The following is a 21,044-nucleotide window of genomic DNA, read 5'->3' as shown; positions in this document are numbered from 1 at the left end:
AAGGAGATCTTAGATACAGTACCAAAATCACAATCCACCAAACATTTTTTAATAGTATACTAAAAATAAAATTTTAAAACTTTTGCTCTGCAAAAGGCACTGTTGAGATACACTACGGACTGTAAGAAAATATTTGCATATCGCATATGCAACAAAGGACTTCTATCCAGAATACATAAAGAACTTTCAAAGTCAACAATAAGGAAAATAACACAATTTTTTAAAAATGGCCAAAAGATTTGAACAGTCACTTCGCCAAAGTAGATATAAAGGTGGTATATTAGATGAAAAGATGCTCTACATCATTAGCCATTAGGAAAATGTAAACTAAAGCCATGATGAGAAACCATTATTTACCTGTTAGGCTGTCTAAAATAAAAGGCATCAACACTACAAAGTGCTGACAAGAATGGGAACAACTGAAATTCTCATACACTGCTGGTGTAAATGCAAAATTATAAAGCCATTCTGGGAAAGTTTTGCAGTTTTTTTACAAAGACATAATTATATTTACCAAAGGACTGATCTAGCAACCCCACTGTTCAGCCATATACCCTACAGAATTAGCATATGTTCACAATAAAACCTGCACACAGGCTGGGAGCAGTGACTCACGCCTGTAATCCCAGCACTTTGGGAGGCTCAGCATCACCTGAGGTCAGGGGTTCGAGACCAGCCTGACCAATACTGTGAAACTCCATCTCCACAAAAATACAAAAATTAGCCAGGTGTGGTGGTGTGTGCCTGCAGACCCAGCTACTCAGGAGGCTGAGGCAGGAGAATGGCTTGAACCCAGGAGGCGGAGCTTGCAGTGAGCCAAGATCGCGCCACTGCACTCCAGCCTGGGTGACAGAGCGAGACTCCACCTCAAAAAAACAAAAAAAACCCAAAAAACACCTGCACACATAGGCAGTGTTATTCACAATCATCAAAAACTGTGAAATATTCAGATGTTTTCAATGCGTAAATGGATAAACCAACTGTAGTACATCCATATACTGGAACAGTACACAGCAATAAAAATAGTGAACTACTAATATATGCAACAACCTAGACCTACTTCCAAAGCATTACAGTGAGTGAAAGAAGCCAGTACAAGTTCATTCATACGACACTCTGAAAAAGGCAAAAGTACAGGGATAATGAATAGATCCAAGGTTTCCAGGGGCTAGAAGTGTGAGGAAGCTTAAGAAAGTCTGAGGTACCTTTTGGAGGAGGTGGAACTCTTTGGTATCCTAATTGTGGTGGTGGTATATGAAACTCCAGTGGTGCCCCGCACTGGCATTTGCTTTCTGTGATTTCAGTTACCCATGATCAACTGCGGTCTGAAAACATTCAAATGAAAATTCCAGAAATAGTTCCTGAATCATCCATTTGTGCACCACATCCCCTCCGTAGGTGCTATGTGCCCATTAGTCACTTGGGTCATCTTAGCTATCAGCTGGACTGTCACAGCATCGCAGCATTTGTGTTCAAGTCCCCTGTATTTTACTTACTAACCACCCCAAAGTACTGGCGATGTTGGCGTATTGTTATAATTCTTCATTTTATTATTTTTTGTTGTTGATCTCTCAGTGTGTCTAACTTATAAATTAATCTTTATCATAGGTATGTATGCATAGGAAGAACCATAGTACATATATAGGGTTCAGTACTACCCAGTTTCAGGCATCCACCAGAGGTCTTGAAACATACCTTTCATGGGTAAGGGAGGAGTATTGTATACATGTCTTAACACTCACAAAAATGTGCACCAAAAATTATTCAGTTTTGCTATATGTAAATCAAAAAATATAAATACAATGAAAATAAAGAAATGTCATTAATTTCTGGGTAGATACTAATATTTGCTGAAGGTGCCAACACAGGCAGGTCTCTTTGTTTAAAGCTGACTTTTTTTTTTTTTTTTTTTTTTTTTGAGGTGGAGTCTTGCTCTGTCGCCCAGGCTAGAGTGCAGATCTTGGCTCACTGCAAGCTCCGCCTCCCGGGTTCATGTCATTCTCCTGCCCCAGCCTGTAGCTGGGACTACAGGCGCCTGCCACCATGCCCTGCTAATTTTTTGTATTTTTAGTAGAGACAGGGTTTCACCGTGTTAGCCAGGATGGTCTCGTGATCCGCCTGCCTCGGCCTCCCAAAGTGCTGGGATTACAGGCATGAGCCACCGTGCCCGGCCTAAAGTCGCTTTTTATCAAGTTTTAAAGACCTTAAAAAATAAGCCCAGACCTATCTGGAATAATTAGGTCTACAAGGAAACTGCAATTACCAGTTGCCATCAAGGGGGTAAGAAAAAAGGTTTATTCACACGGCTAGTAGGGCTGTACAGTGGTTCAACTACTTCAGAGAAAAAAACTGGCAATGTATAGTAAAGTGGATGTGTGGATACCTTGCAAGCCAGCAATTCCATTTCTAGACTACATATGTATGCAATGTTTTTCAAATTGCTGGTCAGATCTACTCACATTGAATTTTGGGTTCCTAATCAGCATTTTAAAAAAAGAATAAGAACAGAAAACATCAGCATATGGTTTCATTAAGTATGTGTATAAACTATTGGTGGAGATTTTTTAAAGTCTGAAAGTCTCTGGTGCACATGGAAGGACAGTGTGTTGCTTAGTTTTCTGTGTCAACTTGGCTAGACTCTAGTAGCCAGTTATTTAATCAAACATTAATCTAGGTGTTACTGTGAAAAGTATTTAGTAGATATGGTTAACATCTATAATCTCTTGATTACCCTCCATAATGTGGGTGGGCCTTATCCAGTTCACCTAAAGGTCATAAGAGCAGAAATTGAGATTTTTCCAGAAGTTGAGACTAAGGCCCTAACTCCTTCCTATAGGCCAGCACAGATTTCAGACTCGTCAGGCCCCTACAACTACATAAACCAATTCCTTAAAATAAATCTCTGAATATATGTACACAGATACACCCATACATATTCTACTAGTTCTGTTTATCTGAAGAACCCTATCTACATAATGACATAGATAGTTACTACAGAATTGTCTATAGGACAAAAATAGAGGACAAAAATAGAGGAAAATCTTTAAAATACATCAACAGGGGCTGGGCGCGGTGGCTCACCCCTGTAATCCCAGCACTTGGCGAGGCGGCGGCGGGCGGATCACCTGAAGTTGGGAGTTCGAGACCAGCCTGAGCAACATGGAGAAACCCTGTCTCTACTAAAAACACAACATTAGCCAGGCATGGTGGCACATGCCTGTAATCCCAGCTACTTGGGAGGCTGAGGCAGAAGAATCACTTGAACCCGGGAGGCGGAGGTTGCGGTGAGCCGAGATCGTGCCATTGCACTCTAGCCTGGGCAAAAAGAGTGAAACTCTGTCTCACGTGAGCCATGGCTCACGCCTGTAATCCCAGCACTTTGGGAGGCCAAGGCGGGCAGATCACAAGGTCAGGAGATCGAGACCATCCTGGCTAACACGGTGAAACCCCGTCTCTACTAAAAATACAAAAATTAGCCGGGCATGGTAGTGGGCGCCTGTAGTCCCAGCTACTCAGGAGGCTGAGGCAGGAGAATGACGTGAACCCAGGAGACGGAGCTTGCAGTGAGCCGAGATCCTGGCAGTGCACTCCAGCCTGGGCCACAGAGGGAGACTCTGTCTTTAAAAAAAAAAAAAAAAAAAAAAATCAGGGATTGGATAAACCGTGGTATGTGACTTCAAGGGAATTAAATATAGAAAACAAAATCAGATCTACAGCTATCAACCAGTTTGAATAGAAAAAGCAAGTTAAAGGAAATGTATAATATCATAACTTAAATGTTGAAAACATAAAATTGGTACTATTAGTTATGGGGTACATTTAAAGAATAAGATGTGTACAATAAAGATATTCTTAAAATCAGGTTAACGGGCATTTAAAGAGAGGAAGATCTTGCTTTGTAACACTGTAATATTTCACTGTTCTTTGCAAATCCCAGTGTTAAGCAGACAAATACTATTTTGTGTACATTGTGAGAAACCCTTCACTGTATGATTTGATGTTACCTGATACAATGTCTGTGTTCAAATTTAAAATCATCTAATCCAACACTAAGGAAAATACTCTTCTAGTATATTTTCAGTTCTACTCTGAAACTCTGAGTTATTTCTCACTCTATAATGCCATATTTTACTTGTCAACTGTTTGGGAGCAGAACAGCAATTTACATTTACATTCCCACCAGCAGGGTATGAGGGTTCCAATTTCTACACATCCTCACCAACACTTGTTATTATCTGACTTTTTTATTCTAGCCAGCAGGTGTGAAGTAGTCTCTCACTGTGGTTTTGATTTGCATTTCCCTGAATAAAGAGGTTGAGCATATTGGATAAGTTTATTGGCCATCTGAGTATCTTCCCTGGAGAAATGTCTATTCAGCTCTTTTGCCTGTTTTTAGTCAGATTATTTGGCTAAAATGTTGGGAATATAAAATGGTGCCATTCCTCAAAAGATTATCATATAACCCAGAGGCCGGGCGTGGTGGCTCACACCTGTAATCCCAGCACTTTGGGAAGCCGAGGCGGGTGGATCATGAGGTCAGGAGATGGAGACCATCCTGGCTAACATGGTGAAACCCCGTCTCTACTAAAAATACAAAAAAAAATTAGCCGGGTGTGGTGGCGGGCACCTGTAGTTCCAGCTACTCGGGAGGCTAAGGCAGGAGAATGGTGTAACAGGAGGTGGAGCTTGCAGTGAGCCGAGATCGCACCACTGCATTCCAGCCTGGGCAACAGAGCAGACTCCATCTCAAAAAAGAAAAAAAATTATCATATAACCCAGAAAATCCACTCCTAGGTATACAGCCCAAAGAAATAAAAACATATATCCACATAATAATTTGTATATAAATTTCCATAGCAGCATTACTCAACAGCTAAAAGGTAGAAACAACCCAAATGCCCATCAACTGATGATTGAATAAAAAAATGCAGTATGTCTATATGACAGAACTTTATACTGCCATGAAAAGGAATAAAACACTAACACACGCTCAGTATGAAACTTGAAACACTATGCTAAGTGAAAGCAGCCAGTCACATGCACAAAAATCCACAGCCTATTGTATGATTTTATTTACATGAACCGTCCAGACAGAAAGATGATTAGTGATTGCCAGAGGCTGTAGGGCATTTGAAATAACAGGGTGCCACTGCTAACAGGTAAAGCATTTCTTCATGGGATGATAAAATGTTTTAAATTTGATTTGTGGTGATAGTTACACAACTCTGAATATACCGAAAACCACTGAGTTTTGCATATTTTAAATAAGTGAACTGCGTGTTTTGTTAATTTTATTGTAGTAAAGCTGTTATTTAAAAAGCAAGGCTACTCAGGAGGCTGAGGTGGAAGGACCAGCTGAGGCCAGAAGTTCAAGGCCAGCCTGGGCAACACAGTGAGACCTTATCTCTGAAAGTTTTTAAAAGTTAGCCAGATATGGTGGTAAGCACCTGTAGTCCCAGCTACTTCAGAGGGTGAGGCTAGAGGATTGCTTGAGCCCAAGAGTTCAAGGCTGTAGTGAGCTATGATCACCCTGCTGCACTCCAGCCTGGGCGACAGAGGGAGAGACCCTGTCTCTTTAAAACAAACAAAACACAGAAACTAACTGGAAGGAGAAGACAGGTTACTCCACGGCCATTAGAACACCTGCTTGGGTTCCCACATTCTCATAACCCCCTCCCCTATACCCTAAAAAATCACGTTAAGTCTGTGGAGTCGAGGGGAAGAGGGAGTTGTGTTTCTACCATTCAGGGTCCAACCATATCCTCAATGACCTGAGTCAGAACAGAAAGATGAACACAAGAAAGAGAACGGCCAAATGGATCAACACAGAAGGGGAAGCGAAAACAATCAGAACTGAAATAAATGGTGAATATGCTTTTCTTGCTATCAATAATTATAAGATAGGGCCGGGTGCGGTGGCTCACACCTGCAATCGCAGCACTTTGGAAGGCCAAGATGGGTGGATCACCTGAGGTCAGGAGTTCAAGACCAGCCTGACCAACATGGTGAAACCCCATCTCTACTAAAAATACAAAAATTAGCCAGGCATGGTGGCAGGTGCCTGTAATCCCAGCTACTTGGGAGGCTGAGGCACTAGAATTGCTTGAACCCGGGAGGCAGAGGTTGCAGTGAACTGAGACAACACCGCTGCACTCCAGCCTGGGCGACAAGAGCAAGACTCCATCTCAAAATCAATCAATAAATAAGTAAAATAAATAAATAAATATATATATATAAAATAATCTTGTCATTTTAAGACACGCTCACAATTACAGGTTTTAACAACATGCCTTGTTTTCTACAATCCTAAACTCTACTTGAAATGTTTTAATTTTACCAGAAGCTTAAGGAAGAGGTATGAAAACAGGAGTAGCACAATAAGCTATGAATTAAATGCTACCTTCTTGCTTAAATTCAGAACAAGAAAACTGAAGCTGAAAAGTATAAACAGAGAACTGTATATATATTGTGTATATTTATTGTGTGTATATAGGGTCATTACATTCACATTCATAGTACCGTTACCTTCATGTTATCAAACCATCTTTAAGTTAGCACTCATAAATAGGACAGCTGTTTGGTTTGCTTTAAAATTTAAATTCTATCCCATTATAGATGTCATTGTCATACTCTAATACCTATATAAAGAGACCACATGAAACTCCAAATTACTCATCAGTAGGACTCAAAAAGATAATAAATAAAGCTTTTTAAAAAGGTAAATTCTGGCCGGGTGAAGTGGCTCATGCCTGTAACCCCGGCACTTTGGGAGAGGCTAAGGCAGGCAGATCACTTGCTGTCAAGAGTTTGAGACCAGCCTGTCCAACATGGTGAAACCCCGTCTCTACTAAAAATATAAAAATTAGTCGGGCATGGTGGCACACACCTGTAATCCCAGCTACTCAGGAGGCTGAGGCCGGAGAATTGCTTGAACCCAGGAGGCAGAGGTTGCAGTGAGCTGAGGTCACGCCACTGCACTCCAGCCTGGGGTACAAAGCAAGGCTCTGTCTCTAAATTCTTATAATTCTTATTCTTAAATGTATGGACTGGCCACCCATACTTTCAATATATCCTGAGATGCTAAGCATGAGTAAATTTAACTTAATTATGTTAGGGACCAAAAAACGTTTTATGACTCCAAAATTTTTGGCTTCTGACGTTGGGTAATCAAAAAGATAGAAATCAAAGGGAATGGCAAGAGTACATATGATTACTATTGCTGTAACAGTTATAAATGCTTACTATGTGCTAGGCACTGTGTACTTTGACGTGCCTTAGTTCATTTCAATCTTATGACTATCCATTTTATAGATGAGAAAATTAAAGCACAGAGAGATGAAGTAAGCTGCCCAACATCACACCTATGAGCAGTGAAGCTGAGTCGAAGCTTAAGGAAGAGGTATGAAAACAGCAGAAGACAGAGTCGGTGGTGTTAACCATTATGCTACAATGCCTAGATTTTAAAGACACCATAAATTATGATCAAAAACCAAAGTATATAAAGAACATTTTTCCTCCCCATGATATCCACATTAAGTATTTTAGCATTTAAGTTAAATGACTTAAGAATTCTCAACTGACAACAGTTCACTCTCTATAAAATGAGGAAGTCAGAAGCAACTTTGGTATTTAAATACCTGTATCTTTTCTTTTCTCTTTTTTTTTTTTTTTTTGAGACCGAGTTTCACTCTTGTTGCCTAGGCTGGAGTGCAGTGGCGCGATCTCAGCTCACTGCAACCTCCGCCTCCTGGGTTCAAGCAATTCTCCTGCCTCAGCATCCCAAGTAGATAGGATTACAGGAATGCGCCACCACACCTGGCTAATTTTGTATTTTTAGTAGAGACAGGGTTTCTCCATGTTGGTCAGGCTGGTCTCAAACTCCCGACTTCAGGTGATCTGCCCGCTTCAGCCTCTCAAAGTGCTGGGATTACATTAAATATCTGTATCTTTCTACAAACTATATACCTCCTGTCTGGTTCTCTCTTATCTCTTCCTTTTTAAATGCTGAAAGTTTAAATTGGAACAAATAAGTCCATGATTTCCAATCACCAGCTCTCTGGAATTAAAATCTACAATAAACATAGGCACGCTATAAAGTCCTTAAAAACTCAAATCTCATGTTCTCCTAAATTTACAGGAAAAAATTTTTCGCCTCAAAGATTAGCGATTTCACAAAGAACTTAAAAGCTAAACAGATTTTTTCTTTGAGGATTTTTTCCTCCATGATAATAAATGCTCTATTCACTTGTTTTTAAAAAACAGAAACATTAAAAAAAAAAATCCTAACTTACATCACAGGTGGTTAACGAGGGGTATGTATACTCCCACTAGCACCGCCCCGCCCCCCTGCAAAAAAGGAGAGGGACTGTAAAAAATAAAAAGGCAGGCAAGAACAAAGCTGGACAGGGAGAGAAGACAGACAGAAAGGGCTTCAGCAGATAGCCGAGGTAGAAACTATCATGCCACAACTGACATACACATAGCCAATTATCACTGCTTACTTTGTATTGTATTACCCAGTAAATACCCAACTAGACTGTTAATTCCTTGGTAACAAAGAATCCATTCTTCATTCTTGTACTGCCACTGCTTACCTGACCTGAAGTAGTACTGTTCGGTCAATTGCTTTCCACAGGTCTTCAGCTGTCTTGATTCTTAATTTTAGCAAGATTTATTCTCATTAGCATCACCACAACAGTAACTGCATTACCACAGCAGTAACTATCCTCAGAAGAAATGTTCTAAACGTGTATAGTGTGTTCTGTCCTTTGGTATAGTGTTTTACACCTCCAGGGTGAACAGAAGAGAGGATGTGATGTAGAGGAATTAAACAGCCACATGAATAATAATAAGAGATTTTAACAAAAGTTGACCTTTCCCCACGTTTTCTCTACCACTTTTTTAAACATCAGTGTTCCCTGGGTTCCTCTTTTTCATCTGGTATTAATTACTCTTCCTATGCCATAACATCTAACACTGCAAATTTCTCAAACTACATTTATTATGGTAATGACTTCTAAATCTGTATCTCAAGACAGAATACACATATAAGCCAAGAACAACTCAAAAAGCATCTTGACACAGCTTATCGCCCTCTCATTCACCCTTCCCACTATCAACAACAAGCTGTTTCTTCTTGTTTACCTAAAAAAATTAACACTATCACTTGTATAGCCACCAACTCCCAGCAATATGGCTGCAAATCATCTTGGAGTCCCCGCATCTGCTACTAGCACTCGAGCACACACACACTGCAAAACCCACTGAGCCCCATCCACTAATCTCTTCGACTTTTCTCAAATCCATCGCTCTCCAACCCTGCTGCCACTAACCTTCAGTTTCCAACTTCATGGTTTCTCATCTTGTCCTGTCTTAAAGGTTGCAGGCTAAATTCGGTCTCCCCAAATTCAGTTTCTCCACTAGCTAGAGCAATCTTTCTGAAGCACAATTCATTATTTTTTATTATTATCATTATTATTATTATTGAGACAGAGTCTCACTCTGTTGCCAAGGCTGGAGCACAGTGGCACCGTGTCAGCTCACTGCAACCTCCATCTCCTGGGTTCAAGCAATTCTCCTCCTTCAGCCTCCCGAGCAGCTGGGATTACAGGCACCCACCACCATGCCCAGCTAGTTTTCATATTTTTAGTAGAGATGGGGTTTCACCATGTTGGCCAGGCTGGTCTCGAACTCCTGACCTCACTTGATCCACCTGCCTTGGCCTCCCAAAGTGCTGGGATTACAGGTGTGAGCCACCACGCCCAGCCCATTCTTTATTTTTTTAAGAAACAAGGTCTTGCCCTGTTTGTCCAGGATGGAGTGCAGTGATGTGATCATAGCTCACCGCAGCCTCAAAACTCCTGGGCTCAACCGATCCTCCTGCCTCCCCTCCCAAAGTGCTGGAATTATGGGCATGAGCCACCGTGCCTGGCCCTGGAGCATAATTCTGATCAAATCACTTTCCATGTTAAAAGTCTTTCCTGAGATATGGATCATAACTCCCTTCCCCTTCAATGTGGGCTGTGCATAGTAACCTCTTTCCAAAAAAGGGGGTTGTATGGAAAGGGGCGGAGCAGGAGATGGAAGAGTACTTTACAGCTGAAACTTCTGACAAACTCAGACGTTTCCACTGTAAAGTACTCCGCCAGGCAACACAGGTCAACATGAGCAGTCATCAGTCATGTTGATGGTATGTACCCTTGGATGGGATGAAATGGCACTCTACGTCTGTGGTCTTCCTACCCCAAACTCATAACCTTAGTATAATAATGAGAAAAATGCCAGACAAATCCCAATTGAGAAACATCCTGCAAAATTTCTGATTAGTACTTCTTAAAACTAAAACATCATCAAAAACAAGAAAAATCTTGAGAAACTGTCACAGCCAAGAGGAACCTAAAGCAACAAGGCAACTAAATGTAATGTGGTATCTTCGATGGGATTCTGGAACAGAAAAGGGGTATTAGGTAAAAACTAAGAACATAAGAATAAATTATGAACTTCAGGTAATAATTACAAATCAATCAATCACTAATTGTAACAAATGTACCATACTAAAGTAAGATGTTAATAATGGGGAAACTGGGTGTAGGGTATATGGAAACTCTTTGTACTATCTTTACAACTTTCCTGTAAATCTAAAATTATTCCAAAATAAAAAATCCTTCTGCTGCTTCCCCCGTTGTCTTTAGGGAAAAAACCCATGGCATGCAAGACCCTTCATAATCTGGCCTGCTTATCTTTCTAACCTATGTCTCACCCTCAGGACTCTATCCCTCACACAGTCATTACATTTCTGGGCCTTTTTGCTTTGCCATGACTTTCCTCTAACCCACTTCCTTCTCTTTATCTTTTCCCACCAGCTAACTCCTAATAATGCTTCAAGACCCCTCAAGGATCACCATCTTTGTAAGTCTGCTTACTCTCCTAGTCCAGGTTAGCAGTCCATTCCTCTTCAATACTCTCATAACACTGGGGACACCTCCTCTATCACAGTTTAGGCTCTTGTCATTAATGATTTGCATAAAGACATGTGGAGAAAACAATTGCTTTGTAAGACTCAACTACCAGCAGTAACTACTATTAATGGCTTTTGAGCCAGTATGATCTAACATAATTATTAACTATTACTATGTGCCAGTAACTGGGCTGACCACTTCACGTATCTGTCACATAACACACACCAAAAAAGCCCTATGAGATAAGAACTGTTGTAGTCCACATCTGAAAAGAGGAGTTAAGTGACTTGCACTTAGATCCTAACACTGGTCAGCATCTGAACTCACATCTGGGACTCAATCCCATGGTGGACTTGTATCCCATTTTAACCACTTTGTTATTGAGTGATGATGAACAAGCTACTTAGCTTCACTAACCCTAAAGAAAAATGGACAGGATAATGCCTACCTTGCATGGGTTTCTATGAGAATTAGAAAGGCCACCTTAATATTAAGTACCTGGTACATACAGATACTCCTCAGCTTACAACAGTGTTAGTCCTGATAAATGCATCACAAATTGAAAATACTGTAATCCAAAAATGCACTTACTACACCTAACCTAATGGGCATCATAGCCTAGCCTACCTTAAACATGCTCAGAACACTTACATTAGCCTGTAGTTGGGCAAGGCCATCTAACAAAGCCTATTTTATTTAAAAAAAAAAAAAAAAAAAGTGTTGAGGCCAGGTGTGGTGGCTCATACCTGTAATCCCAGTACTTTGGGAGGCCGAGGTGGGTGGATCACCAGAGGTCAGGAGTTTGAGACCAGCCTGACCAACATGGAGAAACTCTATCTCTACTAAAAACACAGAATTAGTCAGGCATGGTGGTGCATGCCTGTAATCCCAGCTACTCGGGAGGCTGAGGCAGGAGAATCGCTTGAACCCGGGAGGCAGAGGTTGCAGTGAGATTGCGCCACTGCATTCCAGCCCGGGCAACAAGAGCAAAACTCTGTCTCCAAAAAAAAAAAAAAAAAAAAGGGTTGAATATCTCATGTAAGGGTATTACACCACATATTGCTAGCCGAGGAAAAGATCAAAATTCAAAATACAGTTTCTACTGAGTGTGTATCACTTTTGTACCATCTTAAAGTTGAAAAATACTAAGTCGAATGCTTAAGAACTGCCTGTACTTAATACTTCATAAATAATAGCAATTATGATTTTCTTTCTCCTCTATTATTTGCCATCTTTCAGACCGTAGTATCTTCAGTGTCTAGCATATTATAAGTACTTCATAAATGTTAAGTAAATTAATATGCATAACATAGGTTAGGTAGCCAATTAATGAAAAATTTTAGAAAGGGAGTATATTGTTCTATTCCCTTTCCTTAAACACAGCAATCCAGACTGACAAGTTTGAGAACCAAGAAGGCTGGGCAGCAACTCATGTAGACCTGATCTCTGGAATGCCACCCACTCCCTCTCTTCTTGTATCTCTCTTTATAACAGCACTCTACCCTTTAAGGGCATAAACTCTATTCCCATGGGAAGGTTATTTCAAAAATACTATGATTTGCAATATTACAAGCTGACAAAAATAAATGAATAATTTCCCTTAGAACTGGCTCAAAGCCAGGCATGGTGGCTCATACCTGTAATCTCAGCACTTTGGGAGGCTCAGGCGGGTAGACCATTTGAGGTCAAGAGTTCAAGAACAGCCTGGCCAACATGGTGAAAACCCGGCTCTACTAAAAATGCAAAAAAAACCAAACCCAGCTGGGCGTGGTGGCTCACACCTGCAATCCCAGCTACGAGAGAGGCTGAGGGATGAGAATCACTTGAACCCAGGAGGTGGAGGTTGACATGAGCCAAGACTGCACCACTGCACTCCAGCCTGGGTGACGGAGTGAGACTGTCTCAAAAAATAAAAATAAAAAATAGAACTGACTCAATCACTTTCCAGTAATCTGAGTTCAGCTAATGCCTAATCTATGTCCCTTTTCTGATTCCCCCAAGAAGGAAGTTAGATGCTAATCAAATGCTACTGAAGTCAACTCTGCACTAGAAACTGGAATTGTATCGTCAGTTTCTAACTAATAACATCTTATCTTCTCTCATTCTCTTGGACTCACAGGTGCCTTGGACTGGGAATCGATTTTCTCTAAGAGAAACCAGAAACACTTTTCTTCCATGTTATCAATATAACAAGCTTATCATTTACCACCAATGTAATTTCGCCACATACAATCCTCAAACCTAAACAAAGACAAAACACTTCAGAGACCAATTAATTTCACAGTGAAATGTTTTAGGCTCAGGTTTCTCCTATTTCTCTTAACACTGCCCTATCAGTAATGTAACACACTAATCAGAATGGGCAAGGCTGTATTGATATTTCACCACCAAGCAATCCAAGAGAAAAAAAAGCCCTGAAGCTATAGTCTGACTGATGGTGAGGCACCACAATCTTATGAAATACAGAGAGCCCAGATTATCCTATAACACAATTACTCCCAATATCACCATGACCCAGAGAAAACTTCTAACTACTGTACCACCAGCTAAGGACATACCTTTACACCAATGTTGTAAGAGTTCCTTATAAAAGGTTGAATTAGGAAAAAAGACAATACGAAATTCTTTGCAAAAGTTTGGCAAAACAGGATGTTAGAAGGGAACACAGAAAACCTGTCCAGTAGAAATGTTGAGAGAAGTTGCATTAGTCTGTTTTCACAATGCTGATAAAGACATACCAGAGACTGGGCAATTTACAAAACAAAGAGGTTTAACTGGATTTAACAGTTCCATGCGGCTGGGGAAGCCTCACAGTCATGGCGGACGGCAAGGAGGAGCAACTCAGTCTTACGTGGATGGCAGCAGGCAGAGAGGAGCACTTGTGCAGGGAAACTCCCCTTTTTAAAACTATTAGATATCTCATGAGACTCATTTGCTAGCAAGAGAAAAGCACAGGAAACATCTGGCCTCATGATTCAATTATCTACCACCAGGTCCCTCCTACAATATGTGGGAGTTATAGGAGCTACAAGATGAGATTTGCGTGGGGACACAGAGCCAAACCATACCATAAGTGTACTGTAAATAAGTTCAGGCTTTCTGAAGGGTAGTTTGGCAATGTTTACCCGAGCCTCTAGCAATTTATCCCAAAAGAAAATATTCATAAAGCTTTGCAAAAACTTATCTACAAAGTTATTCGTCAAGTGCTGCTGAAAACAGCAATAAATTGGAAAGAACTCAAATGTCCAACATAATCTTATAATCTGGTACAATCATATCATGGAAACTGTACACATTAAAAGCTGCAGAGCCCTTTTCACAAGATGGCACCGAAAGCAAAGAAGGAAGCTCCTGCACCTCCTCAAGCCGAAGCCAAAGCAAAGGCTGTGAAGGCCAAGAAAGCAGTGTTGAAAGGCGTCCACAGCCGGAAAAAAAAAAGATCCACACATCACCCACCTTCCAGTGGCCCAAAACACTGCGACTCCAGGGGCAGCCCAAATATCCTCAGAAGAGCGCCCCCAGGAGAAACAAGCTTGACCACCATATTATCATCAAGTTGCCGCTGACCACTGAGTCTGCCATGAAGAGAGAGGACAACAAGACACTTGTGTTCATTGTAGATGTTAAAGCCAACAGGCACCAGATCAAACAGGCTATGAAGAAGCTCTATGACATTGATGTGGCCCGGTCAACACCCTGATTCGGCCTGATGGAGAGAAGGAGGCATACGTTCAACTAGCTCCCGATTATGATGCTTTGGATGTTGCCAACAAAACTGGGGTCATCTAAACTGAGTCCAGCTGGCTAATTCTAAATATATGTATATCTTTTCACCAGAAAAAATAAAAAATAAAAAGTTGCAGAAGTATGTACATTTAATGACTTGGGAAAACCATACATGAAGTACAACATGCAAATGACAACAAACTGCTGCCTACTACAAAATCACCCAGTCTATAACAACTCACAGGCAGGGCACAGTGCTCATGCCTATAATCCCAGCACTTTGAGAGGCCAAGGCTGGAGGATTGCTTGAGGTCAGGAATTTGAGACCAGCCTGGGCAACAAAGTGAGACCCTGTCACTACAAAAAATAAAAAAAAAAAAAAATTAGCAAGGCATTGTGGCTCACACCTGTAGTTCCAGCTACTTGGGTTGCTGAGGTGGGTGAACTCCTTGAGTCCAGGAGTTCAAGGCTGCAGTGAGCCATGATCGTGCCATTGCAATAGAGCCTGGGCAACAGAGCAAGACTCTGCCTCAAAAACAAACAAAAACTCATGTCCAATTCAAATTATGTTTCCATAAACTACATATGCTAACATCTTGCTATAGCCGGTTGTCTCATCCCACTTCACCTGCAGAAACGCCCGTCCTGCGCTGAAGGAACTCCCTCTGCTCACCTCTAATGAGAGACCTAATACTCTAGGAAATACTTTCCTCCATTGCTTTTCCTGAAGCACTTAATAATTATACTGTTGACTAAATTTTTCTTAATGAGAAACTATTTCTTCCCTCTGAGTCTTACAAGGTTTTGAAACGCTGAGAATAGACATACTGTAGTTTCATGAAAGAGGATGGAATTACTACCTATCTTTTGGTGAAACTAAAAACAGAGCACTATCAGTCAGGTTTTTTAAAGCCCACATAATTATAAGTGACTTTTCTTTCTTTCTTTTTTGAGATGAGTTCTCACCCTGTTGCCCAGGCTGGAGTGCAGCGCACAATCTCGACTCACTGCAACCTGCGCCTCCTGGGTTGAGGCAATCCTCCCACTTTGGACTCCCAAGTAGCTAGGACTACAGGTACCCGCCATCACGCCCAGCTAATTTTTTGTATTTTTAGTACAGACAGGGTTTCACCATGCTGCCCAGGCTGGTCTCGAATTCCTGGGCTCAAGCAATCCACCTGCCTCGGCTTCCCACAGTGCTGGGATTACAAGCATGAGCCATGGCACCTGGCCTATAACTGACTTTTCTGTTACTGATCCAGATTTGTGAGGATTTTATTAGACTTCTACCCCCACATTCTCTTTACAGTGCTTTATCCCTTTGAAAAAGAGCTGAGCAATATCACTAATATACAATTTTGCCCTTTTTAAAAACTAATCTGAACCAATTTATGAGACAGTAATCTACACAAGTCACCCCTTACTAAGGAAATATCTATCCTTATAATATTATGTTTTTAGATGAAAGGATGAAAATTACCATGCAATCTCTTTATCAGCATACCAGTATAGTAATAATCACACTTTAACAACAGCCAAAAACCAGATGCTGTCAATTTCTCATTACTAGTCCCAGAAAAGACACATCTATTTTCTTCTTGATTTAGAATAGATTAAAAAGTTAATTTTGGCTGGGCACAGTGGTTCACATCTGTAATCAAACTGTGGGAGGCCAAGTAGGGAGAACCACTTGAAGCCAGGAGTTAGAGATCAGCCTGGGCAACACAGCAAGACTCCGTCTCTACAGGGCATGGTGTTGCACTCCTGTACTTCCAGCTACTTGGGAGGCTAAGGTGGGAGGATTGCTGGAGCCCACGAGTCCAAGGCTACAGTAAGCCATGATCATACATCAAGCTGCACTCCAGCCTGGGTGACAGAATGAGACCCCATCTCAAAAAAGGGGGGAAAGAAGTTAATTACAGAAGATATGAAAAAAAAAAAAGTTTTACCCAAAAGCAAATCTATGCAAAATATTTTCAAATTTTCATGTTGTTTTAAAAAATCCATTCAAACCACAAGTATCACTCATAATGTATATCACATTCTTAAAGTTGTTTTACTAAAATCAGCATATCCACAAGATAACCCACTAGGATGAATTAAACAGATGGGCTCAGAACTCAGACCATCAGTTTGAAATTCTAGGTGTGTACCTACAAAATTTAAATACACTGGAAAAATTATTTCAAACAGGGCTTTCTCATTTGGAACCAGTGGTTAAAGATAATCTCTACCTCATAGTGACAGAATTAAATGAGATAATACATGCATAAGGTGCTTGGCTAAATGCCTCAGCACACCATGAGCATGCGACTCACCAGATTATTTATCTTATTATGAAAGTCAGTGTCTGGAGTAGAACAGAAAAACCACCTAAAAATAACTCAACATTAACTACTTCACGCTTCTTGACTATGGCTGTCTTCTCCCACATTCCCAAACACTGATCTAGGCTCTAAGTGGCTTATTCAGGTTGCAATAACGTCCTTACCAAACTTTCTGCCTCCTTTCTCTGCCTCCAAATTCAAATTTATTATATAAATGGCAGCAGCAGATACCTCTCCGTTACTGTCCATGTGACACTACTTCACATTACCCTTGCAAGAAGTCACCCCAAATTCAAGCAACTGTAGAAACTATTAAAGCTACAAAGAACTTCATAAATAGAGTTTACTTAAAAGGTGGGGAAACCATACACATGAAGTGTCTTGGCAGAGGTGATAGTGTCAAGGACCCCATGCCTATTCCAGCCCAGAGCTCTCTCAACCACACTTTATTACATTATTACATTCCCAGAGCTTTCTTGTTTGACACATATGTGTGCCAGAATTGGTTCCTTGTCCTGGTATTCTGCCACTTTGCAGGAATCTCCAGTAAAATAAGATGAATTTTTATTGTTGTTAATATTGTTACCCACCACCAGAATAGCCAAAATAAACACGGAAGACTTTATGAGCCTTAATGATTCTAGTACCTCACTATTTATAAATGCTGATCAGACGAGACATTTGTTTTGATAGTGAAGGCCAATGCAACCCTGCATCAACAAAACTCCACTTGTTCATATGCAAATATAAAATTGCAGTAATTTATCCAAGTATTTATGGAGATTTTATCTGAAGAGCTTCTTTTTAAAAAGTCAAATAAAAAGTCCAGTAAGTCGGTAGAATAACGGGCAAAGACCTTTCCTAGAAAAAGCAGCTTCCTCGTGGGAGAATTTCAAATAATTTATGTAAATATTCCCCACTCCCCTCTAGGAGATGGAGCTTAAATCTCCCCGACTTGAGTGTAGGTTGGACTTACTAACTTGTTTCCAAAAAAATAAGTATGGAAGGTGGTGAGTGTATACAGTAGAGAAACAACCCTGGCCACGATTAACAGTACCAGCAATAAATCATGGAGTAGCATGCACTACACCTCCCACCACTCCAATCACATGAATTCCCCAAATTCATAACCCTAGTCTAGTCATGTGAAAAACAGCAAACTGGGGAGACATCATAATTAAATGCAATGCATACAGTACCCTGGATTGGATTCTAGAACAGAAATGGACATTAATGGGAAAACTAGTGGAATCTAAATAAAATGTGGAACTTAGTAATGTATCAGTATTGGTTTCTGGGTATTGACAAGCACACCTTGGTGATGTAAGAGGAACCCAAGTGAGGGGTCTGATAATCCATAGCATACAGGAAAAGGATGAGGGGTAGGTAGGTAGCCATCCTGTTCCTGAGAAAAGAGTCACATTCTAAAAACTTTCCATAATTCAAGTCATAAAAGTAAGAAAACCATTTTTATTATTTTTTTCAGAGTCTCACTCTCACCCAGCCTGGAGTGCAATGGTGTGATCTTGGCTCACTGCAACTTCTTACCTCCCTAGTTCAAGCACTTCTCATGCCCCAGGTGATCTGCCTCCCAAAGTGCTGGGATTACAGGCATGAGCCACTGTGCCTGGTCTCACACATATGGATTAAAGCCACCGCACCTGGCGAGAAAAACCTTTTTTAAAAAGAAGGCCCAGCACAGTGGCTCACACCTGTAACCCCAACACTTTGGGAAGCCGAGGTGGGTAGATCATCTGAGGTTCGGAGGTCGAGACCAGCCTCACCAATATGGTGAAACCCCGTCTCCACTAAAAATACAAAAATTAGCTGGGTGTGGTGGTGGGCATCTGTAATCCCAACTACTTGGGAGGCTGAGGCAGGAGAATCACCTGAACCTGGGAGGCAGAGGTTACAGTGAGCCGAGATCATGCCACTGCACTCCAGCCTGGGCAACACAGCAAGACTCCGTCTCAAAATAAATAAATAAAAATAAATTAAATTAAATTAAAAAGAACACCCCTCATAAAGAAGAAAACTCTTTCACTTGTTTCAGAGAGGCAATATAATGGGAAACTGGCCTGTTCCGAGTTTGCCCTTAATTCAATCTTCTTTTTTTTTTTTTTTTTTGGAGATGGAGTCTCACTCTGTCGCCCAGGCTGGAGTGCAATGGAGTGATCTAAGCTCACTGCAACCTCCGCCTCTGGGGTTCAAGTGATTCTCTCACCTCTGTCTCCCCAGTAGCTGGGACTACAGGCACGCACCACCAAGTCCGGCTAATTTTTGTATTTTTACTACAGACAGGGTTTCACCATGTTAGCCAGGCTGGTCTCGAACTCCTGACCTCAAGTGATCTGCCCACCTTGGCCTCCCAAAGTGCTGAGATTACAGGTGTGATCCACTGCATCCAGTCAGTCAATCATCAGATCTTGAGAGTAAACATGTAAAATGATATTTAAAATTCCACTAGATTAATAAACCAAAATCTCTAATATCAAAAAGGATGAGTAAGACTTCTGTGTTATATTAGTCTTAACTTAAGCAACAAAAACATCATTAGAAAAGTTAAGAAATTAGCTCCAAGAAGAAGTAAATCGGTCTTAAATTAGGATTAAAACATGGTTTTAAATGAACCAGTATGCCATTACTCCTTGAACATGAGGACATATCGCCTAAAAGGACTCACCAAAAGCATACATACAGGTGGGAAATCCTAAATCTATGCACTGACACTAAGCACACATCCATATCCAGCACTGTGAGGCACAACACTTTGCAAAGATATCCTCAAAAATATTTTTCACGAGTTTCTACCCTGTATGTGTTTTGGGTTTACATAGTCAACCTAAATTATATAAGGAAAAAAAAAAAGATTAGGCTTTAGAAGATGTTTCTGGCCAGGTGCGGTGATTCACGCTTATAATCCCAGCACTTTGGGAGGCTGATGCGGGTGGATCACATGAGGTCAGGAGTTCGCGACCATCCTGGCCAACATGGTGAAACCCCTCTCTACTAAAAATACAAAAATTAGCCATGCATGATGGTGTGTGCCTGAAATCCCACCTGCTTGGGAGGCTGAGGCAAGAGAATCACCTGAACCTGGAAGGCGGAGGTTGCAGTGAGCTGAGATTGCGCCACTGCACTCCACCCTGGGCGACAGAGTGAGACCTGGTCTCAAAAAAAAAAAGAAAAAAAAAGAAAACTTTTCTGAGCAGGCGCTGTGGGAGTAATCCCAGCACTTTGGGAGGCTGAGGTGGGTAGATCACTTGAGGTCAGAAGTTCAAGACCAGCCTGGCCAACATGGTAAAACCCCATCTCTACTAAAAATACAAAAAATCAGCCAGGTATATGGTGGCAAGCCTGCAGTCCCAGTTACTTAGGAGGCTGGAACAGGAGAATTGCTTGAACCCAGGAGGCAGAAGTTGCAGTGATGGCACCACTGCACTCCAGCCTGGGTGACAGAGTGAGACTCCATCTCAAAACAAACAAATAAACAAAAAAACAGAAACTTTCTTAAAAATGTCTCAGCTTGGTGGGACACCGTGGCTCACACCTATAATCCCAATACTTAGGGAGGCTGAGCAGGCGGATCGCTTGAGGTCAGGAGTTTGAGACCAGCCTGGCCTACATGGTGAAACCCTACGTCTACTGAAATACAAAAATTAGCTGAGTGTGGTGGCACATGCCTATAATCCTAGCTACTCAGGAGGCTGAGGCAGGAGAATCGCTTGAACCCGGGAGATGGAGGTTGCAGTGAGCCTAGATCACACCACTGCACTCCAGTCTGGGCGACACAGCGAGACTCTGTCTCCAAAAAAAAAAAAAAAAAAATCTCAGCAAAGTGATTTCAAAGAATGAAAAGAATCTGTTTCCACTCAAATAAATGGGTACATCAAGAAACATTACAACTTATACAAGCTTAATCTTAATTTTGGGATCCACTGCATTAGTTGGTTCATCGGTTTATTTCACGTGTGTGTGTGTGTGTGTGTGTGTGTGTGTGTGTGTGTGTGTGTGTGTGTGTGTGACAAAGTCT

The 21,044-nt window shown here is 41.2% G+C and overlaps 1 protein-coding gene and 1 pseudogene across 1 annotated transcript in view; one reads left to right on the top strand and one right to left on the bottom strand.

The window, feature by feature from the left end:
- The window catches only part of RCOR1 (REST corepressor 1), a 137,036-nt gene that overhangs the window by 52,149 nt on the left and 63,843 nt on the right, over positions 1 to 21,044 (bottom strand). The window lies entirely within an intron of this gene.
- On the top strand, positions 14,282 to 14,747 carry LOC134757156 (large ribosomal subunit protein uL23-like; annotated as a pseudogene).

Source organism: Gorilla gorilla, chromosome 15 (genome assembly GCF_029281585.2).
Source record: "Gorilla gorilla gorilla isolate KB3781 chromosome 15, NHGRI_mGorGor1-v2.1_pri, whole genome shotgun sequence".
Taxonomy (NCBI): domain Eukaryota; kingdom Metazoa; phylum Chordata; class Mammalia; order Primates; family Hominidae; genus Gorilla; species Gorilla gorilla.
The sequence above is the reverse complement of the archived record's forward strand: the minus strand, read 5'-3'. Positions and strand labels throughout refer to the sequence as shown.